At 42.4% G+C, this 13,089-nt stretch overlaps 1 protein-coding gene across 6 annotated transcripts in view; it reads right to left on the reverse strand.

The window, feature by feature from the left end:
* Positions 1 to 13,089, reverse strand: part of LOC143895660 (uncharacterized) — a 281,499-nt gene that overhangs the window by 173,246 nt on the left and 95,164 nt on the right. Inside the window, exon 1 of one of the 6 annotated variants that reach the window (XM_077402982.1) lies at positions 1,169 to 1,363. The exons of the other annotated variants lie outside the window; for them this stretch is intronic. The gene's annotated coding sequence lies outside the window, so the exon portion shown is untranslated. Of the gene's footprint in view, positions 1 to 1,168; positions 1,364 to 13,089 lie in introns of those variants that run through there. 6 annotated transcript variants of the gene reach the window in all.

The following is a 13,089-nucleotide window of genomic DNA, read 5'->3' on the forward strand; positions in this document are numbered from 1 at the left end:
TGCCCAAGAACAGCGCCGATTTCACAGTATCGGTGAACTCTGCACTCTGCATTCGCTGGTACCTTGGCCTTCGCTGACTGCATCGTTGGGAAGACGACGGGGACAAGCGAACTGTCGTTAACCCCGAATCCCGGTGATCCCTCGTGGCCGAAATGGAGAGTGAGAGAGAAGGGGCGAACGAGGGTACCAAGTTCACCGCAACCTTCCGTAAGCGGCGTGTCGGCGCGAAACTCGGTAGCCGCGTAACAAGAAAGAAGTAACTATCGTTGAAGCGGACTAGTTTGTTCAATGGCACGGGGGATGCAAGGGGGCACGGGGAATATGAGGGGGATCGCAGGAAGGTGGGCCGAAGTTCCTCGCAAGAACAAGAACAAAGTTCCCAACCGAGACCCCCTCCGCCGTCGTCCTCGATCCTCTTTCACCGTTCCCCCTTCACCCCTATAAGGTGTATACCCCCGCAGATGCGCGCACAACCAGTTCACCTTGGAAACTTTGACGAAAACCAAATTCCAAGTGCACGTTCGCACACCACCTCGAGCCTACCTACGAATTTGCCGCCGTGACCGTCAAATCGCGCCGACTTCTGTGGCACTGACGTGCCGGCGATGCAACGCGAATTAAGACGGAAAGATGCGGGTCCATATTCGATAGTCGATTGAAGAAAAAAACTTTTTTTCGACGAATACAACGCACGTGAGATTGTGTTATTATACAGTGAAAAAGGAAAGTGTGGCTAAATCAACTAACGTTGAAGACTGTTAAAAATACAACTTCTGTTCCTGTATTATAAATATCGAGTAAAAAAATACAATATGGTTATTAAATTCAATCTTCGTGTTAACAAAGTGTTAAACAAATATTTACTCTTTAAAAAGAAACTCTTTGAGAAGAAAGAAAAATTATAGTTTGTTACCACTCTTTTCTTTCTTCACACACATCCCCCCCTCCCCCACTCCCCCCACACACACGCGCATACACAGACAATAATTTTTTTATCCTATTATCAACTTGCCATATGTTTACGAAAACATAAAAGCTTTTCACAAAATTTGCAACAAGCGACATTTCTTTGGAAATGTCGATTTGAAAGTTCGGCTAAAAATCGCAGGAGATGAGATCGCGCACGGAATTCGAGAAGGATTCTCATTCCTTATTTCTTGGTACTTACTTTCGCGTTGATGAGGGGGAGAAATCTTCTCAATCGACGATCGCGACGATATCGAGAGCCGGCTGGATTGGAACCGCAAAAGATTCCATCTTTCGTACGACTCCGGGGCACCGTTTGATCCCTTCTCTGTTTACCGCGATGCCGGAAGACACGTCTAGGAAGCTCAAAAGAGAAGACGTAGACCCGTGATCGACGTTAGGCAGCCCTACGAGGCCCGTCCGAACCGTCCGCGCCGCGACGTCGACGAAGAGCGCCGATTTTCCACGAGCAACCCCGAGAGGTCGTACAACACCACCGTCAAGAGGAGGACAGCGGTGGAAGAGGAAGAGGAGAAGGAGAAGGAGGAAGCAGAAAGAGGGGTTGGTGGAAGGAGCCGGAGGAGGATTTCAACCCGGTATTGGTGAGGAGGAGACCACCGACGTTGAACAGCGCCGATACGCGGTTGTGTGCGCGTTTGCGAGGAGTTAGATTAGAGAGGAGGAGAGAAGTGAGTGAGAAGAGAAAGAGAGAGGGAAGAGCAAAAGCGAGAGTGCGAGAGGGAGAGAGACGAGGTTGGATATGCGACGTTGAACGTGTATCAGTGTTGGTGAGAGTAAAACTTTTCTCGCTTGTGTTCGTACTCACGCATCGACTCGTCTCTGTGTGTGTGTGTGTGAAAGAGAGAGAGAGAAAGAGAGAAAGAGAGAGAGAGAGAGAGAGAGAGAGAGAGTGCAGAGAGAACGAGGAGAAACGAAGAAGAGGGAGCGCGACCGAGAACGAAAGAGAGGAGAGAGCCGGAGGAGAGAAAAAGAGAGGGGTGGCGCGGAGGGGAAGAAAGATAGGGCGTAGTACGATTTTGCTAGTACGGAGACGAGCTTCCAAGCAAAACGCGTGGTCCACCTCCGAGTTATTTCCTTTTCCATCCTCTTCCCCCGTCTCCTCATCACCCCCCTCTCGCCGTCCCCTGCTGCCTCCTTCGTCCGTCGCTTCCCCCTCGGGCCCCTCGCCGCAGCTTGGACGGCACAAATTATTACCCGTCGCAGGTGCATTTTTTCCTATTCCCTCGCTCGTACGCCCTGTGCGCCTTGCCGCGCTTCACTCCGAAATGTCCGTCGTGTGACAAGAAATTACGAGAGCTCGGAAGCGTGACCCTTCGCCTCGCTCAATTACCAGCGACGAGAGTAAACCTCTGCTCAAAGTGCACGTAAACTGCAGCAGGCGGTGTGCGATCTTAGGAGAAATCACATAGTTACTTAGTAACGATGGGTACGTCGAGATTTTTAGACGGCGATAATACGGAAACGCGCAACATGAATTTAAATAAAAAGAGTATAACGCAACTTATAGGATACATCAAAGATTATTACGAAACCTTGACAATACGTATAGTTTCATTCAGAATATATCAATGTATTGTTTATAACGTTACGTATATTTTGTATTCATATGTATACGATTATAGCAAATTTATTTGGCATTAAGATTTAGGGTTGAATGTTGTTAATTTACAAAAAATGAATTTTGAAGAGAACCAAAATGACAAAAATTAAGAATTTCTATAGCTTAAAAAGTAATTTTAACTACCGTGCTCATTATAACATTGAACAATCATCAAATTAACTACTTAAACAGTGATCACAGTAGTAGCTGTATAAGGCTAACTGTCAAGTATATACAGAAATTATAATATAAAAAGTTAGTTTGTTAGAAACTTACATATAGCACACGAATTTCACCGGATATATTGATTATTATCTCCTACTTTAAAATTTTTATACGTATTTATAGGACAATCCCAGAAGGACATTATAATTTCACGATTACATTCGAGCGCTAATAGAAAACTTTAATCTGAAACTGATCGTCTGTTAATAGCAAGCCGTTTTCACATGTTAACACACCGTTTTTCCGGCAAATTTATTTCGCAAAATAAAGAAAGCGAAACGCTGCGCAGCATACGAGCCTTCATATCAGTTTCAACGTTAACTTACTAACTGTAAACTACGATGCTGTTATATTTCGTCTTAATAAATTATTTATAATTATTACCAATGTAATTACAAATTTTACGTACTAAATGCTAGTCCGAGATATCTCTCAAACCAAAATAATTAAAAGTAAATTTTTATTTTTTATTTAGAAACTCTCTCAGTTTGCAGAAATCATTTCTAAACACAGGAGAAATACTGATATTTATACTGAGAAGCATATCAGCAAAATTCATTCTCTCGTTTTAAGTAATAAAGTAATAACGCGATGGAATATCTAGCTGAAAGCTAGAACGCTGTCAGAGGATGTTATTGAAATCGCTACGACTGAACCGTGGGTTGCACCGGACCGAGAGGCCGAGGCGAGAAGTCGACAAGTTCTCGCAAAAACCAAAGATACCGTACGATCATATGGACGACAGCTCGTTCGCCGCCGACGGATAGGCGGCGGGCTACCGAACGTCGAGTTTAATGCAGATTAAAGAGCGCGGGGGCTGGAGGGTCCTTTGTAGAACGCGTTTCGTTCGGTATTAGCTGGAAGTAGCTCGTAGAACCGTGGTATTACCTGGAATTACGTCTCAATCTACCGTGGCCGTCGACTAAACTAATATTAAAACTTTTAACGTAGTTAGAGCGCGGCCCGTGGTTGCTTTACCGTCCGTGAAGCTCCACGCTCGCTCTCTCTTGCTTGCTTTCTCTCTCTCTCTCTCTCTCTCTCTCTCTCTCTCCCCCCCCCCTTTTACCTCTCCCTCATCTTTTAACCCGTCTCTCTTTCTCTCGCGCAGATATACCAGATATACCATCCTTTTCTCTCTCACCGTACACGCGTGAACTGCATTGACCGCTACTGAACTTTGATGTGTTTCCTGATGCACAAAATTCACCTCCGAAGTCATAAATTAGCTACTGGAGACCGATGCGTTTCTCTTTGGGTGGCTCCCTCGAACCTGCACCAATACCACGAGCCACCACTTCAGCGGGCTCAAAAGCATCAAAAGCAAACGCCGGACAAACCTCACCGGTTTGCTGATAGCGGGAATTATCGAAGTATGTAATATAACGGACGTTCAATCTGAATTGCCGCCTTATTTTTTAGCATATTTCGCGCGTCCACATGAAAGCAGAACACATTTTTTCTTTTTTCTCAATTTCTTCTTGTTTTACCGAACGTTGGACAACGGTGGTTTATGGTATTTCACATAAATGTCGAATACAGCGATAGGCGTGGTTTCGACGAAGAGTTTCATGGACAGGCGCATAAACGATAAAATTTAAAATTCATTTAATCGATTTTTCATTTGCTAACCCATTTACTTATAACAATATTCCAAAACAATCTTGATAATTCACGATTAGTATGATGTACAAAAATATCCATACTCATAAAGACTAAACGAAAAAGTCACACTGTTGAATTCAACTATTAATGATCGTGTCGATTATTTTTTTGACGTGCCTTCACATTGTTTTTTTTTATCACTTTCACTTTGCTAATCCGTAGCCTGTCTTTGAAGCGCGTCGGCTGTCTCCGTTCTCACCGGGACAGGAACTTTTTATTCCGACGCTTAAGAAACGGCCGAGTCTTGCCAGATCGGAGTTACTCCATTTAGAATCTATTAAGTGAATTAAGTTCCACCAATGAAGTAGTTCTTCTCGCTTCGCCTCTCTATCTTTCTTTCCGCCAACCGTCGGCAACTTTTACTCCTTCCAGTTTCCTTCCAAAGTTATCCGTGGACGCGGAACGTCGGCCAGATGCGGAGAGACGGGAGGGGGGGAAGCAAATCGAAAATTTACTCTCAAATTCACGCCGAATAATGCGGGGAAACGAGCACAGCTAAAGGCAAAACGCCCTTAAACGTGACGGTAGATAGAGCACGAGCGACTCTCTCTGTACGAACGAAAATAAAAACTGTCTTCCATCCTGAAAATAATACCTTGGCGGCTGAAACAATTAATGTCGTTTCGCGTGTCATTCCTGCTGTGTCCGCGAGGTAAAACGAATGTCCAGTATATATGAACATATGACACTTCCTTCCCTTTACGTCCTTTACGCCTGCAGGAAGATACTGGTCGCTCTAGTTCCCAGACACTTCCAATGCATTCATGCATTCATATCTCTTGTCTTACCAGACGTGAAAGATCAACGTTAGAACTGCGCGCGATAACGTTTGTCGATATTTGCCACGTGTTTTGCACGTATACCGTAAATTAATACACATGGACACATGTGCATCGATACTAAGAATTGTCACCTGTCAGACATATATGTAGGTTTCATGTATATAAATTAAAAAAATGAATTACACCAGTGAAAAAAACTCGATGACAGTCGCTGAAATTGAACTGTAACACGCATATTATCGGGATAAATAAATTATTTTCCGTCATCGCACACGCGTGTTGTTTTTCTATTTATCCCTTCAAGTAAATCCGGAGCTTCGTAATTAAAGCAAAGATTTTCGCAAACGCTCTACATTTATCAATGTAGAGATTCCAAAGGCATAACGCACGCTTTATAAGATTATGATGACAGTTTGACTCCGCGTTAACATCCATTTCATTAAAATGCTGTTCGTGGTATTTGGAAAGAATCGTGAATGAAGAACGCGCGAATGCGTTGCTCAAAGCTGATCGATAAATTCCTTAAATTCGCATTAATTTCCTTCCCCCCCCCTCCCCTCCAATGTCTTACGTTGTTCCTCACCTCATTTCGCGCAACGCCCAAGCGACTTGTTTAATTGCAATCAATTTCCATAAATCAGTCGCCACAGTAAGCGTGATGATAATGTCGACGGATAATCCATATCCAATGTACAGTACCTTGATGCTTTAATGAACAATTGTAATATTTACTTTGACGCACCGAGACGATCGACTCCGGTCGAAGTTTCCTAAATAATTTAATGTACAATTGTCCCGTTAATAAGCACATTTACGGTCGTGTTGATATCGTCGCCTAACGGGGTTTATCGACTTTCGAAGTTGCACTAGCTAGCGAGTCGAAACGAAATGGAAAATAACAGTTTAGAATACAACAACTTTCTTCGTAATTAATTCTTTAGAGACGTAAATTAGCAAAGCCGTTAGTATAGAAATCTAAAAGATAAACGTGAAATAAAATGACTAATTGCTTACCGGTAATAAAAAGTTTTTTTTTGCTTAAATTATTTTGGAAATTAAATAAAATTATTGTTAAACGTAATTATGTTACTATGATTTTTCACACATAATGTATTGTATATATGAATTGAACTGCTAAATTCTGTAAGGCTATTGCACAATATTAAAAAGCGAAAGCTCAGTATTCGAGGCGGTACGAACTGATGCGCGTGATTTTCACATCGCTATATTGATGATCTCTGAAAAACATATTTAAAAAACCAGCGATCGCAAAAGACATCCTCACATTCGCGAGCCTCGAAGAGGAGTGCTGGCACGTCCTACCCCGGCGACGTTCTCATCCCTCCCCGCGCGCGCGCGTCCTACCCTCGAAATCCTAGAGAGCTTTTCCGTCCCTCTTTCGCTTCCTCCGACTCTCATCGTCCCTCCTCGCCGGAAGCGTCCGCGCAAGCGTGGCCCCCACTCCCACGAGAGCTCGTCGGGAACTCATCGAGATATACACAGGGAAAAGCTCCGCGTTCCACGCCTCCCACGATAGGCTTACTTTCGTGTTACTTTTTGTCGGCGAGAAGGACGACGCCGGCGTCGTCTCGTAGGTGGTCGTGGGGTCCATACATGGATCCTCGCCCAGGAGGAAAAAGCCCTCTTCCCCGTCGTGTCCATGGCGAAAGAGAGCTTTCCTACTCGCCGCGCTGGCTGCCTTCTCTTTTTGCTCTTTCTCTCCGTCGCGCGCGTGACCGCCGCGCCGCGCCGTCCTTTCTTCTTCGGGGTACCGCCGATTCTCGCTTCGTCTTTTTGTGCCCCACCGCTGTTTCCGAGCTATCGCGAACAATAAACGACGGTACTCTCGGAATTGTAGACGACAACGAAACGAAACATCGGCTTTCCAGAAGAGATCCGCTCCAAGTCGAAAGTATGAGACAAGTACTTGCCTGACATGTATAATTGTTGCCAGTAATCTGTCATTTGAGGATAAATCTATGTAACGAACCAAATGGGTATCAATTTTTCTCGTTATGTACACGAACGGCACAGTATCTGCTTCTCGAATAAACTTATGTATCAACAGAAATAATTACAAAGTGCATCATCTTCAAGAAGAGGAAAATTTGAAACCATGTTTTTACTTTTCACTCCATTGCTATAAGAAAGAAAACCGCAAGACAGTGAAACGGTAATTATGCAAGCACCAGTACTTCGCGCGCGCAGAAGTAGGAAAAATCCCGGAGCGAAGTATGTTAATGGCCGAAAGTGAAATAAAACGGCCGCGAGGTCACTCGAGCGGCAAAGTTCAAAGTCCAAAGTTCGGTCACCCCTCTCCCCCTCGACCACCTCTCAGATCCCCCTTTCCTCAGAGACGCAGCTCCCGGACTTTCCGAACATTTCTCACAAGAGTGGGATCACGAGGGTGTACTATCAGAGAATTTGCTGTTAGAAAATGAATAATAAATATGCTGCACTTTTTTAACATCCAATATTCAAAACGCTGTTTGACAAATCCAATAAACAAATGCATTTATAAAACTTGAACTTGGTTTTCTGTAGTATCTGTGATCGTTCGTTATTTATTGTCTAACTAAATAAATATATAAAATATTTATATTAAAACTATAATAATTCTCAAAAGGTAAAAAATCACCTAAAAAATTTTCTTTTAATACTTATTATATATCTATAGATTATTATATATATATATATATATATATATTATTTGGATTGTTATTAATTGTTTATACTAGACAAGAATGGATTTTCTTAATTTTCATACGTTCGATTATCATTTTCCAAACTATACAATTGTCAAAAGAATGAAAATATTGGCTTCATCAATACGATGTGGTTACTGCAACAGTAAGATGTCTTACAGCGGACTCATCGAAGTTGAAGTTTGCTAAAGGGGTTACTGATCTGATTTCGGGGGGCGTTCGACGGTAGCTTTTAGGGGCGGCCAGCGTGAGATACAGGCAGATATAAGAAGGCAAACATGGAAGACACGTTTATATATCTGTATATGCGTATTTGTTCGTAAATACGGAACCCAAGGCGTTGCGTACGAGGGCAAATATTGGCGAGGGAAGAAATAGACAGAGAGAGAGAGAGAGAGAGAGAGAGAGAGAGAGAGAGAGAGAGAGAGAGAGAGAGAGAGAGAGAGAAAGAGCAGGAAATGTGTGGAGAAGCGCGTATACAGTCCCATATATATCCATCGGGGGAAAACGATGATGCCTCGTGGTCCGAGGCATAAATCCATCAGTTTGCTCTCTATCTTAACTCTCGCTCTACGTACCACCTCGAGGCATCGGGGAGGCTCTTTCTGAAATCAACCTACGCGATCTCGCCTGCAATTTTTATTGTCTCAAAGGCGACGTCAGTCGTGTGCATTGCTTTGGTCTGACTTACGTATCTGACCTGTCATATATTTAATCAGCTAACATTTATATCTAATTATTTAAAGATTGGATAAAAGTATGAATTTCTACGTCATACATTTTTATATATGTATATATATGGTTTTTGTCTTTCAGCAATAGTTGTATTCGAACACAATCCATTCTTCCAGATGAAATTTCATATAATCTATTATTATTTTTATATAAAATTTATTCATTTACTTAAACTAATTATAAACAATTGCTAAAATTTATTAATTTTCATGTTGGAATCCAAAGCATAAATTAGCATTTACAATAGATATTATATCACTTAATTATTAATAAATGTCCTATAAAGTAAACGCAGCATATGCTGATATATCGCTTCGCAATTATTTGGCAGTTTCTTGACGATCCGCGAAGAGTAAGCGATGATTGCAACGTTAAGCAAGACGTTCCATTGAATGTTAAATGATACGAAAATGAGGAACGACGCGGTCGGAGGTGGCAGAAAAGGAATGCCGTCGACGTTTTCTCCGTCGATGGCCGCTATCGCAATATTAATTGACGCAAGAAATTAGCTTCGCGATCCCTGAGAATGATTGATCGCATAATGAGAAATCCCTAATAATGACCTCGGCGTTTTGGGGTCCGGAGAAACCGTGGTGGCGGCGACGGCGGTCGGGGGTGAAAAGGTATTAAGAAACGACATTAGATTATAATTTATATTAAAATCTGTGCAAGGAGATAAAGAGAAGAGACACCCACCGACGGTCGATCTCAACCCTTCGCCAATGGCGTAACATCCGTCGTCTTAAGACGATGAATGCGATATACTTCTAAAGCATCAAGTTAATGTTATTATTGTCTCAAAACTTAAAATAGTACGTACCCCTCACACACACACAAAGGAAAAATGATATTTATTAAATAAAACAGTTACCAAAAATTATTTTGCATCGCGTACCAGAATTAATAAAACATATGTTTAATGATCGTCAAAAGTAGATTTCTAATAAAAAAATTTGTTTGCATCGCCGGCTATTAATTATTTCAAAGTTAATGTTAACGTATTAACAATACAATTAACCGACACAAAAAGTGAACGTATCATTTTAATTAGTTTCTACGCCAATGGGGAATAATCAAGGGGTGGTCCAAGGGACGCTTTATGGCGGAGGAGTGAGAAAGAGAGACAGAAGCTGAAGGTACGTCGCATAGAGCAGGCAACGCGATAGAGTATTATAGTGAGGCAAAGATGGGGCAGGGACAGCATGCTTAAGCGTAATGGGATACAACTTTGGACTTATTCCCGTTAAGATATTGAGCGTGCAACGGTAAGATGCTTGGCCTAACATGCTGCATCGTCGGCTACACCTTACAAAGGATTTTCCAGTCAAAACACCGGTTTTTGTGGTGAAATCATCTGAATTCGCGCAATATAATAAATAAAACTTATTAAAAATATTTTTTGGTTTGCTTCTAAAACATCAAGTTGAAATATTAAGGTGCAATCTTTAAAGCAAATAATATCAATATTTTAGATATTTTTAGATTGAACTATCGAAACAAAAACATAAAATAAAATAGCCAGAAAATAAAAAACCAAGAAAGTTGACAATTTTCACACAATAGATATAATATTTTAAAAAGCATAGGTATAACATTGAAGGAAAAATAAAAATAATCAAGGCCTAAGAATCTATTTTTTTAAATACTCTCCATTTTCACATCTCGTTTGATCTAAATTTCAAAGCCGCGGCGTTAAATGATACGAAAAAATAGATACAATCTGCTCGAATTGTCGTCGATCCACGATTTTGCTGCTATTATTGCCGCCTAATAACAAAACACGTGATTCGTCCGAATGTTTAAGGTGAGTGCAAGTAGTGCCCGTCAACGACAAGCGCGACGAACGAAGAGACCCTCTTTACTCGCCGCCGACGGTACGAAACGAGACCCGCGTTACATCCGAGCGACAGGACGATATCATGAATTATAAAATGACGGTAAAAGCGAAAGTTTCCAGTGGTTTCGCGAATCCAACGTAAGAGAAAAGGAGAAATTGAGAGAAGATAGAGAGAGACGGAGATCGCGGCGGCGAACCAACCAACCAGCCAACTAACCGACCAGACAAGCTCCTCCTAATTTAATGAAATAGCGAAGGGTTAGGCTTCTAGCAGGTGAAGCGCCGAGCAAATGTTTAGGCAAAGTAGTCCGGCAACATGACGACTATGTTGCAAACGTGGTTGTGCAGCACGTTTGGTCATATGTCTATGTATCCCCTGCGTTCCTCTCTTTTTAACGCCAATTCGTATTTATTTTCTTATATTAAGGTTCATTTATAAACTATACACATTGTATAAATTTAGATAATTTTTTCTTTTATATAATAATGATATAATGGTTTACTACGTGACATAAAAGCATCACTTAATATGTTACTTTTCCGCGACACAGAAATAAAAACAAATGTTATTCTAAAGACAAAAGAAATTGAATGCAATATATATTTTAAATTCACGATTTATGTGCTCCAAATCACATTAAGCGCTCTTGCTTCAAAATATAAATAAATTTACATATGCTTTTAACGAACAAAGATGGTCTCGGAATATCAATAAATTGCATCACCCTGTACCTATCTCTCACTCTTTTCTCCTCGCTTCCTTTATCTTCGAGAAGGATCCATTAAAATGGATGTGAGATGCTTTTTGACGGTGGCGATAGTGCTGGTTCGCAGCATCCGTGCCACCAGCCAGCCCATCGACCTCGCTCTCTGCCTCCGAGCGGTGAACATGCAAATGCGGAACCGGTTACGCGAGCGTTTTCACGTCCGGAACGAGGCGGTAACGAGAGAAATCCAACGAGACGTCTCCTGGATAATTTCCCTCCTAAGGCACACGAGAGAGTGTCCTACGCACACTCGATTATCGACGTAACAAAAGGGCGGTCCCGCGTCGTTCGTCGTCTATGAATCTGAATGCTGTTTATAAATAAAAATTCGGAGAAACCTCTAAGAAACCCATTTTTATTTTCTTATTTGCAATTCGCAAATATACTGTAAATACGCGAAATAACAAGATTTGAAACTAAATTATCTAATTTTTAATTACAAAACAGTTCATGCTTAAGTGCATTAGCTCCAATATGTATATCTTATTGCTAAAAAATTGACCATTTCCCTAAATATAAAATAGTTGCTCTCTCTAGTTTCTGTTTTATCCGATGTAAAAATATTCTGTGGTAGAATTTTACCGAACAGTTCAACGAGTGAATTCCGCGAAAGACGGAAGAAAATCGCTTCTGAAATGGACATCCCCACGTCGATAGGTACGCCTCCCTAACTTCAATCTGGATACTCGGCGCACAATACCGTTCTCATCCAGGAGGTCTGGTCAGGCGACGATGGAAACGAATGGGAGGAAGCGCTCACCGGTGGTAGTAATCTGGAGGTATTCCCCGGACAGCCACGCGCGTCCTGTCAGGACGAAGGCGGGGGAGAGAAAGGGGATGAGGAAGTGCGATGACTGTACGATAGGCAAGGAGTGTCAGGCCGGCAGGGTGGAGGACGAAGCCCGCGAGAAAGTGAGTTAGAAAGAGAGAGAGAGAGGTAGCACGGTCGTGATTACAGTGCCGTGTATTCAAATGGTCAGTCCGACCCACACCAATCACAACGAACACCCCCGAACATCCCCGATACCCTTGTCTAATGCCAAAGGGACTAACACCGAGTGTACCCGGTGACACAGGAGTGTTCACACGCACGCACGCACAGACGCGAGCACGCACCGACCTCTCGCACGTCGAATCGAGAAATGGTAATATGCAACTTGGCCGACAAGCTTCCCTCCGTCGACTGGAAAATTCGAAGGACCTCCCTAGAGATCCGACTGACCGTTGCAGGACATCGAAAGACCTCGAGTCCCGGCCTTCCGTAATAACGACGCCCTTCGTCGAAAAGCACCACGCTATTGCATCGCTTGATATGTTGCCCTCGCGGAGACAAAGAATTCGGTACCTCTCTCGTCGAATAGAAAACCTGATATAATCTGCGGTTCAGCAATAATAATCTTAGATATTTGTGTAATTAAACATGATTAGGCTCGTAACTACGTTAAAATTATATTAGCCTGATGAAATAAACTGTACCAAATAGTATTATAAGACGTTCTTACGCAAGTAAACGGTCGCATTACCGTGACCGAGACATCTCGGACTAATAGTTTGTAACGAGCAAACATTATGCAAATCGAGTCGATCGTCGAACTCGAAAGATAACCTCCTTGTTGGCAGGCGCGATAACTAGTGAGAGATGGAGAAGATCTAAGAGGAGACGAGAAGGAGAGACGGTGAAGATGACGAGAGGTCGTAGGACGACCCTAGTTAGTCCCAGGTCTATGAATCGTTAATGCTAATCAGGATCGCCAGGGCTGCGGACGAGGTGACGTCAGCCCTTCGTCAG

The sequence above is a fragment of the Temnothorax americanus genome, unplaced genomic scaffold (assembly GCF_048541705.1).
Source record: "Temnothorax americanus isolate GAGA-0224 unplaced genomic scaffold, ASM4854170v1 Scaffold1, whole genome shotgun sequence".
Classification (NCBI taxonomy): Eukaryota; Metazoa; Arthropoda; class Insecta; order Hymenoptera; family Formicidae; genus Temnothorax; species Temnothorax americanus.